At 36.1% G+C, this 23,271-nt stretch overlaps 2 pseudogenes; one reads left to right on the top strand and one right to left on the bottom strand.

Annotated features, from left to right (window-relative positions):
- The first annotated feature begins 8,914 nt into the window (after positions 1-8,914).
- LOC112814068 (heterogeneous nuclear ribonucleoprotein D-like pseudogene) lies at positions 8,915-10,086 on the top strand (annotated as a pseudogene).
- A 5,553-nt stretch (positions 10,087-15,639) lies between these two features.
- LOC112814059 (SAGA-associated factor 29 pseudogene) lies at positions 15,640-16,164 on the bottom strand (annotated as a pseudogene).
- Between the last annotated feature and the right edge of the window lie 7,107 nt (positions 16,165-23,271).

Genomic DNA, 23,271 nt, shown 5'->3' with positions numbered 1-23,271 from the left:
TGATATATCATATTTTAAGATAAACATTTTGGCAGCTCTGTGGCATTTTGTCTTAAAAGCAAGAATAGAACAAGACCATTTAAATGGCTTCAGGAGCTATGCAACAGTTCATGATTGTTTGATCTAGTATGGAGATGTAGAAATGATTAGAGATGGGCAATCAGATTCAGAATAGATGGTAAAGGTGGATCTGATGCTATATGAAGATGAGGAAAAATGAGGAATCAACCATAACTCATAAGTTTTTGGCTTGAGAAACAGGATGAGTAAGGGTGACATTTCCTGACAGAGGGAATATTTGGAAATAAGCAATGTGAGGAAGAATGGATTGATGTAGGCAAAATGGTAAATAATGAAGGTTTTAGTTATAATTCTAATTTAATAGACATTAAATTTGAGATGATAATTTCTCACCCAAGAGGAGATACTATTGAGGAATTGGATTAATGAGATTGGTATTCAAGGAAGAGATTCAATCTGGAAAAATAAATCTAGGAGTTATTAACATATATTCAATTTGATGTGATGAATTTATCAGATTCCCCAAGAAGAGAGTGTAGGTAGAGAATAAGCCCTAAGAGTGCGCTTGGAGTGCTAACATGTTTGGAGATCTTGAACAGTAGAAGAAGCCAACAGATTAGACTGCTATCCTGGAAACCACATGAAGAAGCCAAGTTTCAAGTCGATCTTCAAGGAGGAAGTGTTTACCTATCAAATGATCTAAAAGGGTTGGTTACAATGAAGACAGAAAATTGAGTATTGGATTTACAATGATTGAGTTGTTGATGACCTTAACTTGAATAAGTTCAGTGGTGCAGTGATTATGATGGCCTGAGTGTGGTGGATTAAGGGGAAAATGGGTGATAAAGTGTGTAGACATGAATTTTAACAGCTTTGTTTATTTAAACAAAAATATAAGCAGTTCTTCCAAACATAAATTGAATTGCATCTGTCTCCAGGAAAACAAATAAACAAACAAACAAAAAACATCTTCTTATAAGACACCTGCCATATCTTTATGATTAATTTTCAGAATTGATTCCATGGCTTCCTTAATAGTGCACATTGTCTTAATGGTGCTAAAGCTTAATGGTGACAGAGCAGAAAATGTTCTTGTTCTCAAATTTTTTGAATTTTAATTGAATCAGAGTAAAAAATAATAATGTGTCTCTTTTTGCAAGGTGAATAAAGCTTGAAATAGCAATAAAATTATTCAAATCATTCCAGAGCACTATCTCAAGAAAATTTTTTCCCAAAATGTATATAAACATTCAATATGAATTTTTGACCAAAGGTTCTCAAGCTCATCCATGGCCCAGTCAGATGCTTTTGGTCAATTATGCAAAGTAAAAGGACTCAAAATACTCTACTTTTAATTCTTGTCAATATCAGAACCTATTCCAGACACAGCTGTTAGTTAGGGGTTTTAGTGGTTCCATGTGCACAGTTCCAGATGTGCTACCTGCACCACGGCCAAGACAATGTGATATCTATCTCATCAAATAGCAAAAAAATTCTCTTATATATGGTATTGACTCATGTGATGGAATTGTGAATCTCCCAACAATTTCTCCCGGGTATTACCTGCACATTTAGTTTTAAATGACTAGGATCCACTGCAGTTGGTCTCATCATCTAGCCTCAAAACACAGTGATATAAAAATGTATTTACTGAAAATAGCATGCAGCAGTACACAACATAATTCAGAATCTACAGTGGCAGGCACCTTGAGCCTTCAAAATCCAATGGTATTCTTCTATAGTTTTAGGCAATGGTTGTTAGCACTATGCAAAATTTTCCCAACCAAGGCTATTAATCACAAATAATAAAAGTCTAATATAGAGGTAGTTGTGGAACTTCTTTATTTTTTTTCTTTTCCTTATTTTATTTTATAAGCAGTATTTGTTCAACGTAAAGACATCTTATTTTTTATAAAGTACAGATAAAGAAGAGAATAAAATTATATTTTATTATCATCCTCACTGTTGAAAATATATTTATCTGCCTCTGTCTCAAGAGAGAGATGGAGACAGGGAAAAAAACTATAATATACGTATACAAGGAAGAAATAGGAGAAATTTGGGGCAGTTGGCCTGGAAATGCATTCCTCTTAGGGAAAGCAATGTACATTTTTTGGTAAAACTCCTTAACTTGCTATTTTTCTGTGAAAGGTGAGAGGCATCTGACTTCAGTCTAGATTGGTAGCATTTAGTAAACATAATTGGTTAAATGGCTATATATAAAAAAGAAACAGTAATTTTGGCATTGTTTCTGTCAACTAGAAAAACTGAATGGACTAGGAAGAGGAAATAGAAGGGTCTAATTGACTTTACAATCAAGAGGTCCCTTGTTAAAACTATTTCAATATAATTGGTTTTCTTTGCAATCCTATGTATTTTCACTATGCATTAAAAAAATCCTATTCTGAGAAAGGGTTCACAAACTTCACCAGACTGTTAAAGATATTTAAAAAGCATTTTTTAGACATCCTGCTTTAAGGAAAGATGATTCAAGTAACAACATTATAGAATAATACCCACAGGAGAACATAATAGGAAAAAAGTTCCCTATGGAAGAGAATGGCCAGTAAATTTCTAGGTATTATGGAGCTGTCATATTTAAAAATAGTTTGTTTCTTCAACTGTAATTACCCTCCATTACTTGCAGATCTTTGAGTAAAAGCCCATTACATATAAAAGCTTAATGTTAATGCTCTTTAGAGAAAGAAGGGATGGTAGTACTAAAATGGCATCAAATGAGGCGAAGCCTGAGTGATCCAGCAGAGGCATGGGGTGAGGGGGCAGTAAAGAGTGATATGGACACAATCATGTGGTAAATGTCTTTAGCCAAAATGTGCTGGGGGAAGGGCACCCTCGAAGAGGGGTTAGAAGACAAGAAATTAGATCTTGCTTCTATGGAGGAAAATGGTCTCAAGAGAAGGGTAAATCCAGAAGGATAGAAAAACTATGGATAACCAGGAAGGAGATACTTTGTCTATTTATCAACCAATCTTTCTGTTATCTATCTATGTAAAAGAGATCATATACCATCTTATAAGTTGCTTTTCTCCTTTAAACATATATTAGGAGACTTCTCATTTCTAAGAAATATATTTCTATGCCACAATCAATCTTAGTGACAAAATGTATGACTATAATTTTCTTTATCCTGTAACTTATTTTTATGTATTTCAACTATTTCCTTTCTTTCTTTTACTTTTTCCAAATGATAAATGCCTTGAATATTTCTTGAATGAATACACTGAATACTACAATAAAAATTCTTTAGATTAATTTTGGCATGTTTGTTCAATTACTTCCTTTTGAAGGTGGAATGCTTAGTCAACCAGTATGCGTACTTCTTAATTGCAGCACTTACAACAGATTAAAACTCATTTATCAATTTGTTCTGAGTTTCAATGTGCAGTTGACAATTGACTAAATTACTTAATTGGGATATAATATCACATTCAGAACATCTGAGGTAATTCGGTAACCATACCAGCAGGACTTACTCCTAAAAATTTCATCTAGGCTATGTATTTAAAGTAAAATGTCAATTGCTGTTCTTTAAACAGTTATGAATAGGGGCCTAAAGTAGATATCTTTTTGCTTATAGTTTAGATATGAAATATAGGCCCAATGCTTAAATTGAACAGAAGTTAAAAGCTGAATTGACCTGCATTAAAAGGTTAGCAAGTCTTGTTTCAATGTAGATAAGCTGCTCTAGACCTAATGACCAACTGTCATCCTAAGGGTTCCTTTCACTGAACTTTTGAGTTTACTCTTTCTTAGAGCCTGTATTTTGCCTGGATATGACAGTAACAAATTCAGAAACAGTACATATCAAGTAAACTTTCTTAGTTCTTGTGTGTCTGGAAACGTTTTTATCTAGTCTTTGTACCTGATCATAGTTTAGCTGGGTGTATAATTGAATGTTAAAAATAGCTTTCTCTTTGAACTTTAAGACATTGTTTTATTGTATTCTACCATAAATCGCTTCTCGGCCTTTTGGCTAAGATCAACTGTATTGTATTCTACCATAAAGGCATTACTAATGAAAAGCCCAATGGCCTTCTGATACTTTTCTTTGTAGATGATCTATTTTTTTTTTCCAACTAGAAAGTTCAAGAATCTTCTCCTTATATTTTATGGAATTTTATGAGGCTACATATAGGTGGGGAATCTTTCTTCATTTATCCTATTGATAGTAGAATGAATCTAATGACTATACCTTTCTTAAGTTTTGCTAACTATTCACGTATTTCTTTTTTATTTTGATATGCTATTCCCTTCCATTATCTCTTTTTTTCCTCAATTTCCTATTTGTTGAATATTATACCTCCTGTATTGATCCTTCGTGTCTCTTAAATTGTTAACCATTTTTCTCTCTCTTTAGCTATTTGTCTGAACTGCCTTCTCAGTTTTATTTTCAGACCTTTGAAAGTTTTATGTCAAACATCATGTTTCTTTAATTCAAAAAACTCCTGACCTCATGGAATTTTACAGAGTTTCAGTTATTGTTGTATGAATGAAATATCATCTCACATATTTCTATGAATATTAGACATTAAAATTTTTTCTTAATTACCTCTGCAATAAACATTCACTGAATGTCACTCAGAGCTCTGTGTATAACTCCAGTAGAGTAGGTCAGCAAGCTGCCCTTCTTCCTGAGACATTTGAATGAGGACAGTTTCCAATTTGGAGCACTAGAATCCACAATGGAAACCCACCCATCCTAAGGAGCAGCTTTCCATTTGGATCATCTCAAAATAACATAGTTGTTAAATCAGAGTCAACACCATGTTCCAGTGATCCTGATTCCAAGCCTGGTATTCTTTCCTGGATACTTCTGGCTGAGTGAACCAGCAGATATGATTATGGCCAATTAGTTTAATATCATAAAATTTTAAATGTTTCACATAAGGTACTGGTCCTTTATGGTTACCATAATCTTTAGTGTGTAATATAAATCATATAAAATTGTATCATTTTTGAAGGTATGAGTCATTTACAATAATACATTTCTTCACATTTATAGAAGTTTTCATGTGTGTAAATAGTTTATATAAGACATTTTAGTTGAGTAAGCTCTACTGTGCCAAGAATGCTGGGTTTTCCTTGAAATGTCAAGGCTTTGAAGTCTAAGGAAAATATTCTAAAGCTCCATGGCAGCTGTTTTCAGAGAGAGTTATAGTTACTAGTTTATGGTTGCTGTAGTGTCTCAGTTAATACCATAGCAATGAGGCTTAAGTCCTGTCAGGAACACAAAGTCACTGTATTTATATGGACTCAGAGGGTATTTCTGCTCTACGGTTAAGGCCCAGTCAGAATTTTCAACTAGAGAAACTCAGACCTCCTGCCCTTTCAAAACACCTCTCTAAAAGGGAAGGAACATATAGCATCTGACCTATCCACAGGAGCATTTAACTTAAAGGTGTCAGATAAGAGAGGAACCAGGGGGATGCCTGTCATCTGGAATCCTTGGAAAGTTCTACAGTTTCCAGCCCTTCCTGAATAGCAAAAGGATTTTAGGAGGAAATCTGAAAGAACTGATTTTTGGTTTAAGTAACATGAAAAAGGACTGAAAACAATACACTTTCTTTGCAACAGTTGATTTTTCAGGACAGGCAACTGCAGAGAACATTTACCCCCTACTTTAGCCATACTGTTCATTCTCCATGAGGACATAAGATTTTCCTCGAAGAGTGATCAAATGTCTGCTCCCTAAGAGACAGAAGTGCCATAATGCCTCTGGGAAATTTACCCACTGGGGATTTGTCAAACATATGTAGAGGCTATCAGTTCTTGCTATCAGGTGGCTAGCAGAAAGGCTTAACAACAGTGATTTAGAATGTCATGGCATTCTGTTGTCTCTTGAGGTAACTAAAGTTTTAGCCTCACTTTTTTTAGCTGTTCATTTCTTGGGAAAATTTTTTGTTTTAAGAATGGGGAATACATTTTAGTAAAGTAGTACTCTGGATAGTAGACTTATGTTGAATGCTTCTGTGGATTTTATTTTAAGAAATGCAAAATTAAGAGCAAGAACACAGACATTTTTAGAAGAATAGTGCACAAGAGAAAACAGAGAATACAACAAGGAACACATTTTTTAAATGACTCACTAGCTTTAAAAAAGGTCACAAAAACATTCAATAAATGTGTGGCTGTTCAGGCAGGAAATGAAAGGCCTGAAAGAGTTCATCTGCAATTGGACAATGCCAGCATACCTATATTGACCACCCTGGAGGTAGGAATGTGCCATACCTGCCAGTTGTGGATATGCTCTAATACCTGTGCAGGTGCCACCTGTGCTTAGATTAGCATCACCTAAAGGGCAATGATTTGCCTGATGCATTAAATTTATTCCAGCACCCATGGGTAAAATGACAGATGGCATGGGTAGTGAAGTAATTTCAAAACTTAGGGAGAAGTTAGATGACAGCAATTTCAGAAACTTCCAATTAGAGGTAACATGCGCATTCTTCTGTGTTTTCTGTAATGCCACGGGTTGTGTTGTTGCCCAGTAAAGTTCAATAATATTTTGCCAAGAATGACTCCTTCCTTCAATTCAAGGGAATTTTAATTTGAATGAAACTTCCAACATAGTACAAAGTCTCTCAAGAATTCAAATTCCATTTGCTTGATGAAATAAAAGCATATCACTCTACTTTGAGAGAAAAGTGATACCACTCTACTGAGTGGCAAAGTCCTACAATTATTAAAAGATTAATAATAATAACTAATGACATCTCGAAAGGTAATTATCATTGAATTTACCAAAAGATATTTATCATAGAAGCACTTAATTCTGCACTTATATATGTACTTAATTCCCTGCTTTTATGTGATCAAAAGTGTATTTAGTATCAGGTCAGTTGGAACGTAATTTAAATTGGGTACATAGATCACTCTTAGAGTATGGTATATGTTTATTAACTTTTACTGAAAGAGTCCCTAATCCCATTTCTGTGCTATTCACAAGTGGGAATCTGGTCAAAATTCTAACAGTAGAAATTACTGCTGTGTGTTTGTTTGTTTGTTTATTTATTTATTTATTTAAGGTGGAGTGTATACCTTACATAGAAAAACAAGAAGCAAACTCAAATTTAAGGAATGATTTTTAAAAAAATTCAAAGAACAACCTCTGGTATTTTCCTAACTCAAAATTGTCAATTAGCAAGTACTTTTTGGCTTACAAATTTAAGTGAAAAAGTGCTAATCAGCAAGACATAGCCTCTGAATCATACCCTGTCTTTGACCACCCTCTGAGGACCACAGGACAGAGGACCACAGGACCTCTGTGACTCATTAGATCCTTGCTACACTTTTCCATGAACCTAAACTTTTCAACAGAAACACAGGAGCTGACTTAGACTGCTCACTACATACTACATACTTTTCTCATCCTCCATCCCATTCCACCCTTTATTTTTGGTTTCATTATGTACTGAGTGATTTTTTTTTTCTTTTTGTTAACACTCTTTAAATCCTGTTTGGATAATCAAATGCAAATGCTAGACTGCTAAAAAGCCCATTTTCTAAAGTGAATAAAAATTATGGGCAGAGAAATAACCAATATTAATTTACCTTTTAAATGGGAACTTTGAAAGATGTTTTGGGATTTTAAAGAGCAGACTTTATCTTATCCAGTGCCTGAATGCCTAAAGGAAAACATGGAAACTTTCCAATTTTTACCTTCCTCAGACAGGAATACGCACGCCATTACCCTCTATAGTAGTTTGCTGGAGCTGCCATAGCAAAATACCAAAATACCAATAGATGGCTTAAATAATAGAAATTTATTTTCATAATTCTAGAAGCTAGAAGTCTAAGATCAAGGTGTCAGCAGGTATGATTTCTTCTGAGACCTCTCTACTTGTCTTGTAGATAGCCACGTTCTCTCTGTGTCCTTGCATGATTGTCCCTGTCGGTGTTGGGTATGATCTGTGTCCAAATCTCCTTTTCTTATAAGGACACCAGTCATATTGGATTAGGACCCAATCTAACAATTCCATTTGAATTTAACTACCTTTTAAAAGGTCCTGTCTCTGAAGACAGTCACATTCTGAAGTATGGGGGGTTAAGGCTTCAACATCTGAATTCTGTGAGGTGGGGATACAATTCAACCAATAATGCTCTACAATAACATTCTCCTATTTATTATCTTTGATGATAATTTCCTTATTGCTATTCATGGTAAATATTGCTGTTATACTGTTTAAAATAAAGCACAAATTTTTATGATAAAATAACTTTGGTTTGGTAATGGAACATTTTGTTTAACAACTATTAGAAATGTTGCCTTTCTGTATCTACATTATTAATTCTAGTCCTCAGTGAACATCCTTTTTAATAATATAATAAAAGCAAAGTCTACACTTCAAGTCTTAAGATGTTACCTCTTGTATTAAGCATCTAATATTTTCAAACAACCTACCTTTTTAATTCTGTGTCTACCTTCCAAGATTTTTGTTTATTTGGGACTTCTTAACATACAATATTTGTTTTCAATAAAAATAAAATACAGTATCATAAGAAAGCATAAAAGGGAGATAAAGTAAATAGTAGTTTTCAATCAAAGTGGGAAAAAGAGGAAGAGAGATGAAAAATGTAGCCAGAAACAAAGGAAATGCAGATGGTGGTGATGTGCGATTCACCTGGAGCTTGTTGGAATATGACAGAATGGCATGCTTCAGGACCACATGCCCACAGCCCTATGTGACATAGTTGGCACCACTAACTTAGAAGCAGAGTTACGATTTTTGACCCTTCAGCATAATGGCAGTGAGGTTAATTTTTAAAAATCAATGACAGGTTGCTCTTCCGCCGCCATTTTAAATCCAGCTCCATACAACGCTCCGCCGCCGCTGCTGCCGCGACCCAGACTGCGCGCCAGCACCCCACCGCCGACAACTCCGCCACCATGAAGGACATGAACGAGTACAGCAACATAGAGGAATTCGCAGAGGGGTCCAAGATCAACGCGAGCAAGAATCAGCAGGATGACGGTAAAATGTTTATTGGAGGCTTGAGCTGGGATATGAGCAAGAAAGATCTGACTGAATATTTGTCTCGATTTGGGGAAGTTGTAGACTGTACAATAAAAACAGATCCAGTGACTGGAAGATCAAGAGGATTTGGATTTGTGCTTTTCAAAGATGCTGCTAGTGTTGATAAGGTTTTGGAACTGAAAGAACACAAATTGGATGGAAAACTGATAGACCCCAAAAGGGCCAAAGCTTTAAAAGGGAAAGAACCCCCCAAAAAGGTTTTTGTGGGTGGATTGAGCCCAGATACTTCTGAAGAACAAATTAAAGAATATTTTGGAGCCTTTGGAGAGATTGAAAATATTGAACTTCCCATGGATACAAAAACAAATGAAAGAAGAGGATTTTGTTTTATTACATATACAGACAAAGAGCCAGTAAAGAAATTGCTAGAAAGCAGATATCATCAGATTGGTTCTGGGAAGTGTGAAATCAAAGTTGCACAACCCAAAGAGGTATACAGGCAGCAACAGCAACAACAAAAAGGAGGAAGAGGTGCTGCAGCTGGTAGACGAGGTGGTACTAGGGGTCGTGGACGAGGTCAGGGCCAAAACTGGAACCAAGGATTTAATAACTATTATGATCAAGGATATGGAAATTACAATAGTGCCCATGGTGGTGATCAAAACTATAGTGGCTATGATTATACTGGGTATAACTATGGGAACTATGGATATGGACAGCGATATGCAGACTACAGTGGGCAACAGAGCGCTTACGGCAAGGCGTCTCGAGGGGGTGGCAATCACCAAAACAATTACCAGCCATACTAAAGGAGGATGTTGGAGAAAACAGGAGGGGATTGCTAAAGTTAACCCATCTTGCAGGACGACATTGAAGATTGGTCTCCTGTTGATCTAAGATGATTATTTTGTAAAAGACTTTCTAGTGTACAAGACACAACTGTCCAACTGTATATAGCCGCCAATTAGTTTTCTTTGTTTTTACTTTGTCTTTTGCTATCTGTGTTATGACTTGATGTGGATTTGTGTTTATACAAATTTTATTTGTATGATGCCATGTTAAACCTCAAATAAATGCTTCCTTATGTGATTGTTAAAAAAAAAATCAATGACAGGTTAAATATTCATTTCCTCTAAGGTAATTTTCTGTTGTGTAGCCATTTTAAAAACTATTATCCCATATTGTCTTGCTCACACCCATAGGGCAGATATTCATAAATTAAGACCATGTCTTATCTGAGCAATAAGTGTGTTTTTCTCTTTTCTGTGGAAAACAGTACATTGTCTTTGATAGTGCATGTTTTCCAGGGCATAGTCAAAAATATGAGTCCCTATTTTACTAAAATCATCATTCATCAAATGCAGTATGGAGAGGGTGGGAGGTATTCTAGGGACTGTTTGTTAGTCTTGTGTTGAACTTTTTTTTTTAGTCGTATTCTAATGTTGTCAGTGTCTAAAAGTATGTGTGTTTTTTACCAATCTGGTTGCTATTTGTTTTTAAATATGGATTATTTTGCTAGCTAATAATTTTAGGGTTAAAAAAAACAAACACAAAGGCATATACATGTACTATATCTTAACATATAAGTCTATCCATCACCCTATTACTAGAATCAAAGAGTAAGTTAAAATTAAGGATTCCGTGAAGCTGTAAATTTAAGCTTAGAGTACAGAAAAATATTACCCAAAACTAACAATTTGACCACTCTTAGCAGAAAAAAAAATTAGTATTACAGTGTATTTCATGTTTATGCATTTTCAAAAACAGAATAAACTTCATTCATAAGTGCATGGATGGGTATTTTGTCTCAGCACTAGTACTTGCAATGAAACACATAAAATCACAGCACTACATCTCTTTCTATTCATATAATTTTACAAATTTACTCTTAAAATTTGTCCTATTTTTTTATGTAAGCTTAGGTAGCCTCGGTGAGATTGGTGAATAGTCACAAAGTGCAGGAATATATATTTGGCGTATATATACCAAAACACATTGGCATTTATTCTGGGACTGTGTATATGGCATGTGCAAGTTTGTGAGACATGTAATTTAGCCCACAAAATAATATATGGTACTTTGAAATTAATTGTGCAAGTGTTGTGATTACCAATAGCTCCAGTAGAGCTTTCATTTAGAATTTTATCTACATATTATGCCACCAAAGAAAATTGCTGCCTTGAATTTTCAGACAAATATCAATTGATTGCTAAATTTGCTCAAGAGTTGCCTAACTCCGGTGTGCTACCAATAGATTCCTCATGGTACCTTTACTGCCCTGGCATTTATTTTGAGATTGTAAACTAAAGTGGTTTTCTCATTCCCTTCTTTTCCACTGTAATTAAACCTGCAGTGATTTAAATTTAAATCCTGTGGTCCTAAGCAAAATTGAGCAAAGTAAAATAAAACAAAATTCACAATTTCTTATTGAGCCTCCTCTTTGCCCAAAACACTATGAGTAGCTCAAAGCTATGTAAGACAAGACCTCTGTCCCCAAGGAGATTCCTCTTGGGCCTATTGTTCTTAGAAATGCTCTTCCCAGAGATTGTGCAAGGGCCCTTCCTCTCAGGCGATCCCAAGCTTATAGGAGGCAACTGGTAGAGTGACAACATTTAATGAAGGGAGTACTATCCTCTACTCTCCTATCTTGGCCTCTAAAACAGGGAAGCGCATCTATTAGAAACGGAAAGTGAGTATCCATGTTTTTTCTTTTTTTTAAAAAAATATTTTATTTATTTATTTGAGAGAGAAAGAATGAGACAGTGAGAGAGCATGAGGGGGGGAGGGTTGGAGGGAGAAGCAGACTCCCCGCTGAGCAGGGAGCCCGATGTGGGGCTCGATCCTGGGACTCCCGGATCATGACCTGAGCCGAAGGCAGACACTTAACCAGCTGAGCCACCCAGGCGCTCCATCCATGTTTTTTTCTTAAATCTCACTCTTCCTTATCCCCCAACCCCCACCAGAGAAGAGAAGTAGTTGACCTAATTCAGGGGATTGGGAGCCTGTTCTACTCAACCCTATCTTCCTGTCAGCAGGGTGTTTGGTTCTTTTCTCCAGGCATGCCTTCCAGAGACAGATCTGGAGGACATCTCACTCTGTTCAGCTGCCTGGGTCCCTTGCATATGAGGCAGGAATTCTGGATCAGAGTTATCTGCTCTGCAGACACAAATTCTCCCTCTCAGGTGGATTATCTCAAGTTTTAGATGGGGTAGGTGATAGAGTGGGGACCGGAGCATCAAATGTCAGATGGTTTCCCCACATCTAAAATAGATTCTCCAGGCTAGTCTTACCAGAATTAATGGCAATACATTTATTTGGTTACCACATTTAATTTTAAATTTTTGGTTGGAATTTTAGAGGGTAAAGATATGTAATATTTATTGTTTTTCAACACTCATGCAACTAAACATCCATTAACAAAAAGAAGTAGTTTATATATCCTGCAACTCCTAACAAAGTTATATGAACATAGTAAGTTCCTATTAATAGATTAATTGATTAAATTGACTTTGCAATCAGAAATCTGTGTTTATTTATTTTTTATTGAATGGTAACAAAGTAATAGACATCACTTCAGTGACCTTTGAATTTACTTATAGACATCTGTGTAAGTGCTCCAACTTTGGCCTTATCTTGAAAATTACCTAAGTATGGGACCCATATAGTATAATTACTACCACAGTACTACATTAACTTTACTGCTTAGAAGACAGCAAGACAGCACAATTTTTAGTTGTTAATGTGTTATTAAGAAAATAGTCCAGGAAAACAATGTAGATTATTTGTAGGTCAACAAATTAGAGGATGTTCAAAACAAAGAAGAGGGAAATGTCCAGAAGGATGAAGCAATAGAAATGTCTCCAAGCTAAAATTGGGAACCAGTAATTTGTTACATTCATCTGATACCTTAACAAGAACTTATTTTCAATGGTACTTGTTTTCAATGGCACTTAAAGGTCATTATCAACTCGTATAGTAGTGTAATAAAGTTTGTTTGGAGTGTGTTGTGACCTCTTTCCCTATATGTGTTCCTCCTACCATTATGCTTCTTCCCCTGCATTCAGCTACCCCACATCCCCTTTAGCACCTGAAAGTTCCACTTTGATGGGTATGAGTCACATATGACTTCCACTCTCAAGAGTTCCCTGGAAAACTGATTCATAATTACCCATCTGTCCTCCATGGGACTTCGCTGGATTTCATACTTCAGGGTGCTTTCCTTTCCTTCCTTCCAAATTCCCCAATCCTTTACTGATTTTTCCTCAGAACACTTTTTAGTTTTACTTCCACATTATTCTTCATCCCAGTGTCTAACTTTGGGAACTTCAACTTAAGATACTGGGCTATGTAAATAGAATGCATATAATATAGGAATAGCTTCTAAATAAATCAATGTCTCATTTTTGCCTACGTTTGAGATCTTAGAACTTTAAAGATTAGAATATTAAGGGTGGGTATTGATCATTTGATTGGTTATTTTTCCTTTAAGATTTCCATCGAATCAGAAATATCTTTTATGTCCTTCTAAGTTTTCACTCTTTTTTTGTAAAAGGGAGGAGGGGAGGATTGGGTTAGGAATGTCTGCCTTCTAATTAAATTGGAGCAGCTAATGTGTCAGGAAATGATCTATATTCTCCTAACTGTGTCATTAGTTGTGGCTAGGCAACTTAGATAGGAGAAAATAGAGATTAATGGATAAAATAAATGAAAATCAATGCAAACATGAATGAACATTATAGAATTTTCAGGTACAGTGTATCTTGAAAATGTTTTGAGAGGCTACTTAAGAAATGCTTATCACTGGACTTTTGCATCTGGTAATGGCGGCCTAGGTAAATCAGACCAAATCTGTTACTGAGAACAACTAGAAAAACTGGATAAAATATTTTTAAAAATCTGCTTGAGATAACCAAGCTGCTGACAAGGCAATGAAGACTCATAGGTCAAGATCTATAATGAGAAGAAATCCCAGAGGGTCAAGACCAGCACTGGGGAATACTTTTTACTCTAGGGACTCCGCCCACTCTGGATTAGATCAGAACTTTAACAATCTTCTGGTGTTAGGGCAACAGAAATAAGATTCCAAAATCACCAAGAAGTGAAGACCCTAATAACTTCCCCAAGATTGGGGTTGACATCCTAAAGGTATAAACTCTGGAATTAAGGATAAACAAAAGTAAACAGGCACCAAAAGGAATGAGATCTAGGTAATAAACTCAATCCCTGAAACTGAATTAAAGAATGCTAATGCCTCTACCTGTCTGCACAAAACATTTCTCTTTCTGGAAATAGACATTATGATAGGTGTCAAATAAAATCTACAATTTTTATATACAACTTCTGGTAATTGTTCAGAACTTACCCGACACAAAAGGAGATAAGACAATATGATTGAAAACTTATGGAGAAAAACATAATAGAAACAGACCAATTGAGTACGTACGTAATGAGGTTGTCAGATACAAATATTAAAATAAACATGCATGGTATGGTCAAAAAAATAAAAAGAACAAGAAATTCTAAAAGGAAACTGGAAATATATGTAAAAAAACTAACAGGATTTGAGAATTTAAAAAAAATAATAATTAGGAATTAAATGGATGGGTTTGCTAGCTGATTAGAAACATGCAGGAAAGAATTAGTGAATGGGAAGACTTAAAAGTGAATACCCAAAATGAAGCCTGGAAGAGACAAGTGAAGAAAGGACAGAAGATAAAAGGAATAGAAAGACTGACATATGTGTATGGAGAATCCCAGAAGGAGAGGACAGAGATAGAACTAGGGAAAAGCTATATTCAATGAGATAATGGCAGAGGATTTCCAAAGTTAATCAAAGAAATTAAGCTCTTGATTCAAGATCTAATGTTTTCATACTAAGATTCATTAAAATCTTAGACAATGGACAGGTTATATTCAAAAGGTCAATTAGTCTGACAGCTGGCTTCTCAATGGCAAGTTGTAAGTCAAAAGACCATGGGGTTGTATTCAGAAAGTTACAGCAGCAAGAAAGAAAAAAAATCACTACTCAAGAACTCTATATCCTGTGAGAATATCCTAAAATGAAGCTATAGCAATGGCATTTCAAAAACAAACAAAATTCTGAAAAAAATCTATCCAAATATATTTTCATTAAAAGATATACTTAAAGGTATTCTTAAAAAAAGAAAAGGAAAAAATTAATGTCAGAAAGAAATATAAAAATACAGGAAAAAATTAAAAGCAAGTAAAAAGGTAAACACATGGGTAGACATAAATAAAAACTGACTACATAAGTATATAACAATATTAATCACAATGTTTTTAAGAGACATAACTTTTAGAATAAACTGACTCAGAAGCAGAATTTAGTATGTAGAATGTTGATTAAAGACTTCCCTTGAGATTAACAGCTGTGGGAAGGAAAGGGAAGATATATGGATTAGAAAGAGGGAGATGTCTCAGCTACAGTCTTGGAAGATCCCGTGGGGAGCTTTGGATCTGAATAGATCTAGGTTTTTTTTTTTTTTTTTGTATTTTTTGTTTTTGTTTTTTTTTTAAAGGGGAACAATATATATTTGCCATGAAATCTTTTGCTGCATTCCCCAGTGAGGGTGGCAGGAGATTGTGAGTCTGCCAGTCCTCTTCACTTTTTCTTGGGCTCCCTACAAGCCACCACGTACCTCTGGGCCACAATGAGGGGAGAGGAGTAACCATCTGCATAGGAGGTGTCTTCAAACAGGACTGAATAGTCATCCTGGGGCCATTGTGGGGGCATGTGGATCAGGGCATGGTAGAAGCAGATGGTCTGGGGATACAGGGCCAGCACGAGCTGCTCCTTCTGAAATAAGGCTTCAGGATCCGTCTCCAGGTTGGCTTTCCACTGGGACAGTGCGATGATGTGCCACCAGCTCAGGGTGTGTCTCTCTTTGCCTTCTTCATCAATGTCATCTACCTCATACTTGTTGGTGGCATGGCTATAACTGACCACCTTGGCCAGGATTCACTGCTCATCCCCATCCACAGCCTTTACCCAGGTGGCCACCTTGTCCCCAGAGGCTGGAATGGCCCCACAGAGGGGTGGGGGCTTGTCACCAGGTTTCCTGATTCACAGGGGCAGGGTCATGGCTGACTGCTGCCAGGATTTTGTACTCTTACATTGATCAGTCATTCGATGTGGATACGCTTAAGAAGGAGTAGAATCTTGGTTAAGGAAGCTGTCTTCAGCAGAGTCAATTTTTGAATTGACATATGAAGGCTATTTGCCAACAGCCGTCCCAAAGGCTGGGACAAAGAAATGGTCATTGAAAAAGAATCTGGACAGCACATTACAGCACTCACCACAGTCTACCCATTATGCCACTCTGACCCACTTCTTCACGTATGTTCTGGAGCAGTTCTAGCAGATTCTGGTGGATGTCTCTTCCTGAAGCTAAACATAAAAGAAGGATAGCAAGAAAAATTAGTTCTCACCAATACAGCATCTCAGGGCCAGTACTGATTGTCATTATATTACTTCTTCACTATCCATTCTAGAGTCCTGCTCTTCAGCTAGGATGTCTGCTGGACTCAGTGGCTTATCTAGTTACATAAACCAGACCCTTATCACTGACAGTTCTGTTCACCTCTTTGGGAACTAGAGTTTCTAAACTAGTAGAGCCCATATCTCTCTATGTACAAGTTCCCAAAGTGGGCCAATCTCATTTCTAATCCTTGATTTCCATTCCCATGTATTTTTTTTTTTAACACAGTATCATAACAAAACTGCATCCTAACAAGAGGAAGGTAGAGCATTTTGGACCCTATCCTTAGTTTTGATGGATGAGAAATATCCAGATTCTCATGAGAAAGATCATGCTATGAGTAAGTAATGAGGGCCTCAAATAAAGATTAAGAGAGTTAAAGTATCAGAGATAATCTCATCTCCCTGTTGTAATTTTCCTGACTCTCTGCCACTGGGTATGAGCTGCCTCTTGTCTGAAGGCAGCCTTGTGATATTAGCCTCTCCTAGGATTGCCTCAGCTGCATAGAGTCCCCTCACACCAGGTCACACCCCTTTCTGGGGTAGCTCTCATCCAATAACTGATGCAGGACAGTAAAGACCTAGCCAAGTAGGGCCATCTCTAAAAGCTGATTTCAACTCCAAAACTTCTTATGAAGCAAACTATTCATGTAGTAACCACACTTGTAGCTTTCATTCCAAATGCTTATCTTTACTAGAACACGACCTCAGGCACATGATTTGGAGCTTCTGAAGAACTTCTTTTAACATTTTTTACAAGGCAGATCTCTTAGCAACAAATTCCCTCAATTTTTATTTGACTAAGAAAGTCTTTATTGCTTTTTTACTTTTGAAAAGTCATTTCGCTGTATGCAAGATTCTGGGCTGGTAGATTTTTCTTTCAACATTTTAAATATTTCTCTCTACTCTTGCTTGCATGATTTCTGAAGACAAGTTCCTTTATAGGTAAGGTTTGCTTTTTTCTCTATCTTCTTTCAAGGTTTTCTCTTTTCTTTGACTTTCTGAAGATATGGCTAGACATAGATTTTTTTGTATTTATTTTGCTTGGTATTCTCTGAAATCTGAATCTGTGGTGTGATAAATAAGTAATACTTAAATGGGGGAATAAGACATCTATTCCTTTTATAATTGAAAAGAAATGAGCCCCGTATTTTACTACATATTATGTCTCTGCTTCTACATGTAGACTCCCAAAATTCACACTAAAAAGTCAGTAAGAGACATTTAAAAAAAAAAGTGTAAGTTTTTTTTTTTTTTTTTTTTTTTGAGAGAGAGAGAGAGAGGCAGAGGGAGAGGAAGGAGCAGGCTCCTGCTGAGCAGGGATCCTGAAGACTCCAAGACTCAGGCTCAATCCCAGTACCCTGGGATCATGACCTGAGCTGAAGGTAGGTGCTTAACCAAACTTGCCACCCAGGCACCCCAGTAAGAGATATTTTAAAGAGAACTCCGTTGATCTTTCATGATTGTTATTTTATGTGCTCCCCCTTTATGCTAAGTGTTGAAATTTGTTGTTTTCTCCCTCCTTTCCTTTTCCCTCCCCTCCCTTTCTCTCTCTGCCTCTCAAAAATAAAGATGTGAATAAAATTGGGCAATGAGTTTCTCCTTTTCTATATTAGTTGCTATAATTCCTTAGTAAAGTAATCTTTACTAAAATTTATGCTACTGAGAATACAATGTGAAAAATTCTCGATAGCAGCAAGATAAAATGATTTTACTCTACTGAGGTCACCAACTATAGCATTTCTAAATAGTTCACATTCTAAGAAAACTTGACAGTACACTTTATGAATATAATTTAATGAACACTACAAGAAAATAAAGCTATTCTTAACTTAATTCTTTTTCAACTCTCACTTATTAGGCCATCAAATAATTTCTCTTTATACTCCAGGACACAGCATGGAAAGGACCCAATAATTTCAATCAAACCTAAAGAGCCATGAGATGATCACTTCCCACTGAGGGCTTTAAGTGTTCACAGGCGCCTGCTGTGTTTAATGTAGATCCAGTACCCTGTTGGGAGGATGCCTTTTTTGTTTACGTTTTAGCTTTTACAATGATCTGTGGGGTCTCTAGTCCCATGAACAAAATGAAATACTCATCTACAAGTGCAGGTCTTATAAAATTCGTGCAAATATTCAGTTAGAAAAAAAGAATATATATATATATATACATACGTATATATTATTTATTCAGTTAGAAAAATATATATATATATTATTTTTTTCTCTGTCATTTTGGAATTAATGACAAGGGATTTTTCCAAGCCTTTATAAAATCTTTTCTAACTAATAGTCTGCTAACCTAACTTAACTTTGAATAGCTCCACTAATGGAGGAAAATTCTCCAAGCTGCACATTCTGTATGGACAGATTTTATAATGTTGAATATAGATTGTTTCATTCTAGCTTTCATTCATTACCCTTCTTTTGTTTATCTTTCTCCCAGTATTTTATATGGCAGCTTTTGGGAAAATGAAATTTGTCACATCCAACAACCATTAGCACAAGACATCTCTTTTTCAAGGCAAGCATCCCTAGTAATCTCAATGGTATCTCATACTACATGGCTTGCTTTATCCCATCCTGTTTCCTCTGGAGGTGTAGCACTCAGCATGAGACTCAGAAATCTGTGAGATCAGTGTATAAATTTTAGATTACATACCCTCTGCCCTTATATTTGAAATATACTCAAAACTGATCACTCTCTTAGCTAAATAATATCTAGTGGCAGAGAAGGAAATTTACAACAGGGAGATAAGACTATCTCTGGAGACTTACCTCTCTTAACATTCTTTATTTGAGACCCTCATTACTTACTCATAGTATGATCTTTCTCATGAGAATCTGGGTATTTCTCATCCATCAAAACCTCCTTTTCTGTGCCCTATTCCAGCAGGAAACTGATCTTCTCTGCAGAAAGTGTATTGGTGTTGAGTTAATTAGAAAAGTTTAATTTCAGACTTAGCTGGCAACGCTTTTATATCGGCATCAACCACAGAGTTGTGCACAAATCCAGCATGTTTATAAATTGCTTATAATAAATGTCTTAACCCACCTAAAATGCAAATGTACCCCGAAAGCCCTTAAAGGATGGCTAAAAAGGCCATATTCCATATTTAGAAATACACAGGTCTGAGCTGCCTCTGTTTAGGAATAGGAAAGGACAAATCTCTTCTAAACCAGTGCTACTCAAAGTGTGGCCCCTGAATAGATGTATCAGCAGTATCTGGGGACCAGTAGAAATGAAGACTCGAGGTGTCACCAGACCTACTGAATCAGAATATCTAAGGATAGGTCCAGAATGCTCTTCCTTCCTTGGAGTTCTGGCTTCCTGTTGATACGGCATCAAATGTGACAACCCCCCAAAAGTATACAATCTCCAGTATTGAGTGTCTATAGTATTCAAGATTTTCAATTACCTGATTTGTTAGCCTTACCTCCAGCTTTCTCCTAAAGAATCTTTCCTAGATTACTGCTCTTGGACACACTTTTGTTTACCATTACTTGACTTGGAACACCAGCGATATCTATCTTCATCTGTTAGAATTATATTCATTTTTCAAAATAAAACTCAAAACCTCTACCCTCTACCTCCTTCTTGTCACTTTCCTGACATGCTTAGAAGCCACATGTAGGGGGAATAAAAACTCCTCTTTTCCTATACCTTCATATCACATCATTCACAACCCTCTTGCACTCATTGCCACATTTTTCCATGTATAATAATTTATTCTAGAAAATGGAGACTGAAACAAAAATTTATATGCTAATAATTAATTAGAGACTGATCACAAAGAAGCAGAAGTAAAAGGAGAAGAGAGCAAGTCATGGAGGGAGGAAAGAAATTAAGTTCAAGAAGGTGAATTCCTGACATGGATACTGCTTGGTATCAAGTACAACTAACTGGTTATTCTTGAGAATCATCTTGACGGAGTCCATATGAACACCTGCATTTCAGGACAACCTGTCCAGAGTGAAGAAGGGAGAAATAACTATCTGTCTGCTCCTGTTTTCATTGGTAAAACTTGGTTCTCTGGTAGGTTAACTTCCTTTCTCTTCCCAGTTGTAGTAGAGCTATCCTCCCTGCAACTTAAATCTCAGCATGGACAGCAAAGCTCTGGGGTGCAAGGTGAGAGAAGAGCAGTGAGGACAGGGAGCAAAGCAGCTGTCAAGTTCTGTTCACATGAGGTTGGTCTGAGCCTATTCAGAGCTGGCCAACCCATTGGCAGCTGGGAATCAGAGGCAAACACAGGCCCTAGAAACAGATGATACTCAGGGGATCTAAAATGATTCTTAATGATGTCTAATACAAGTTATGTGTATATGTGATTTATCTGCCTGTAGAAACTGCATGTTCCTTGAGGATTGGACTTTGCATTTTATATTTTCACTTCTCAAATACCATAGTTTCTTCTTGAATGTGCTATAGAAGTGCAAGATTATCAGAGCTTGAAACTGTTTGTCTAATGAATTGCATTGTAACTAATAAGTTCTCCTCTTTCTATCAGAAATTTACAGTCTGGAAGTTTACTGTATGAGGCAGAATTCTTTGGCCGTATATTTTAACTGTGCATTTCAAGGACTTAGAATAGTATATGGCACATAATTGGTATTCAATAAATATTTGTTGGATGAATTAATTTCATCAAATCCTAAAAGAGGTATGCAAGAAGAGAAACACGTGGTCTTGAACATACTCATACTCCAAAGGAGCCACTAAAATTGATCATCAGAAAAGGTGCAATTTGCATCTGTGACTTTGTCAGTTTCCTCTATTGTAAAGGAATAATAAAATGAAGGTGGACTTCACTTGAATGCAAAATTGGAAGTTCCCAATTTAATTGTGTAGGACACTTGACCATACTGAATGCTGGTCTCCACATATCCTTAAACTGTCAAATAGATTAAAGACTAGACTCTATTTTATGGGTTGTTATTGAAGTTAACATGTGGGCTCCAAAACAGCATTAGCCATAGACATATAGCTGGTAGATTAAGAATAAAGAGAGTAAATGGCAGCGGGGAGATTTTTTAAGGGCATAAAACATGTCTGCCCATTGCCATTACCCAGTCACATGACCACACTTAACAGCAGGGGATGCTGGGGAATATAGTTTCATGCATGCCCAGAAGGAAATGAAAAACTTTTATTGAATAATGAACTAATTTATGCCACCAGAATTAGACAGTAGGTTTCACACTGGCCTCTTCCTATTAGTCATGTCTGTGAAGATATATTTTTGCAGAGACATTCTATTCATTCCATGTGATATCAAATGTAAAACTATCTACTTGGAGAGAAGTGAGGAGAAATCTGGGTAAGTTTTCATTACATAGCTGTATGTTTCAGAGCATGCTCTCTTAAAGTATTTGCCAGTCCTTTTCAGACTTGGACAAAAAAAGAGGCTGCAAACAGGAGTTGTGGTGATTCTAGGATCTACTATAAAGTTTTTCTTTTATATAAAAAGACTCCATATACACTCCACCTATCTTCATTGATTCCTCAGGTGGGAGATAACTACAGTGTCCTGCTGTTGAGGTAATCAGTCTGATTTCACAAAAGGTGGGACAACCGATCAATTTCTACAATACTGGCTTTGGTGCATCTCCAATGAATGCTTTGGTATATTTATAGTATTTGATTTTTTAAAGCATATTGTTAATAATAATTATAATAAATATTCCCACTTAGTACACCAACTGATAGTGTGACCTAGGTTTATTGACAAAATGGAAAATTAATTCATATTCCATGTGGTTAAAGAATATGAGGTAAGAAATGCAGGAATGAAATGAAGTTGAGCTTTTCTATCTAATGATATCAACTAAAAGAAACTCACAATCTCATTTTGTCTTAGATGAAATGATTCAAAATGATTATTCTTCTGGCATCCAATACATAGATTCAGACTAATTATATTAGTGCTTAATACAATTGTTTTACATTTGAAATATTTGTAAATAGTGTTAGAAGCATTTCTAAATCAATGAATGTTATGTAGAGAAGGAATTAAAATTGATTATCTTTATAGCACCTTACTAATAAAATGCTAATTCAGTTAATAATTAAGATTTCTGTTTTGGGCGCCTGGGTGGCTCAGATGGTTAAGCGTCTGCCTTCGGCTCAGGTCATGATCCCAGACTCCTGGGATCGAGTCCCGCATCGGGCTCCCTGCTCCTTGGGAGCCTGCTTCTCCCTCTGCCTCTCTCTCTCTCTCTCTGTCTATCATGAATAAATAAATAAAATCTTTAAAAAAAAAAAAAAGATTTCTGTTTTGAAATTCAAATTCCCTCAGACAAGTATTCTTCCAAAACTTTGAAATTCCCATATTATGAATGGTATGTAGGCTGGGTTTTAAACTGTTTATCCCTTTTCTTGAGTTAGATCCCTTTATTTTTCTACATATCTTTTTATTTTTTTAATTTTATTTTATGTTAATCACCATACACTACATCATTAGTTTTTGATGTAGTGTTCCATGATTCATTGTTTGCATATAACACCCAGTGCTCCATTCAGTACATGCCCTTTTTAATACCCATCACCAGGCTAACCCATGCCCCCACCCCCCTCCCCTCTAGAACCCTCAGTTTGTTTCTCAGAGTCCATAGTCTCTCATGGTTCATCTCCCCCTCCGATTTCCCCCCTTCATTTTTCCCTTCCTGCTATCTTCTTCTTCTTCTTTTTTTAACATATAATGTATTATTTGTTTCAGAGGTACAGGTCTGTGATTCATCAGTCTCACACAATTCA

Source organism: Callorhinus ursinus, unplaced genomic scaffold (assembly GCF_003265705.2).
Source record: "Callorhinus ursinus isolate GAN/ISIS: 27379988/994484 unplaced genomic scaffold, GSC_fseal_2.0 scaffold6, whole genome shotgun sequence".
Lineage (NCBI taxonomy): Eukaryota > Metazoa > Chordata > Mammalia > Carnivora > Otariidae > Callorhinus > Callorhinus ursinus.
The sequence above is the reverse complement of the archived record's forward strand: the minus strand, read 5'-3'. Positions and strand labels throughout refer to the sequence as shown.